This window comes from Podarcis filfolensis (assembly GCF_964270895.1).
Source record: "Podarcis filfolensis genome assembly, chromosome: 12".
Lineage (NCBI taxonomy): Eukaryota > Metazoa > Chordata > Lepidosauria > Squamata > Lacertidae > Podarcis > Podarcis filfolensis.
In genome coordinates, this window is record NC_139614.1 from 30,273,071 (window position 1) to 30,273,425 (window position 355).

Genomic DNA, 355 nt, shown 5'->3' on the forward strand with positions numbered 1-355 from the left:
ACGTCTCCGCCCTCTGCGTTGCGCTTTGAGGGACAGAGGTGGAGGGGAGACCGAGGGAGCTGTGAGTAAGTTTCTTTTTTTAAAGAGAGAAGGACCCATCCTAAAGCTCTGTGCCGCGCTGGGTATCAGGACGCTTGCACCTTATTGCGTTCCCCAAAGGGCAGCATCCGCTCACGCCTGCAAGAGGGAGGAGCCAGGCTTTTTTGCGCCCTAGGCAAGGTTAACTACTTGTGCTCATGTTGTTTGTTGTTTAGTCGTGTCCGATTCTTCGTGACCCCATGGACCAGAGCACGCCAGGCACTCCTGTCTTCCACTGCCTCCCGCAGTTTGGTCAAACTCATGCTGGTAGCTTCGA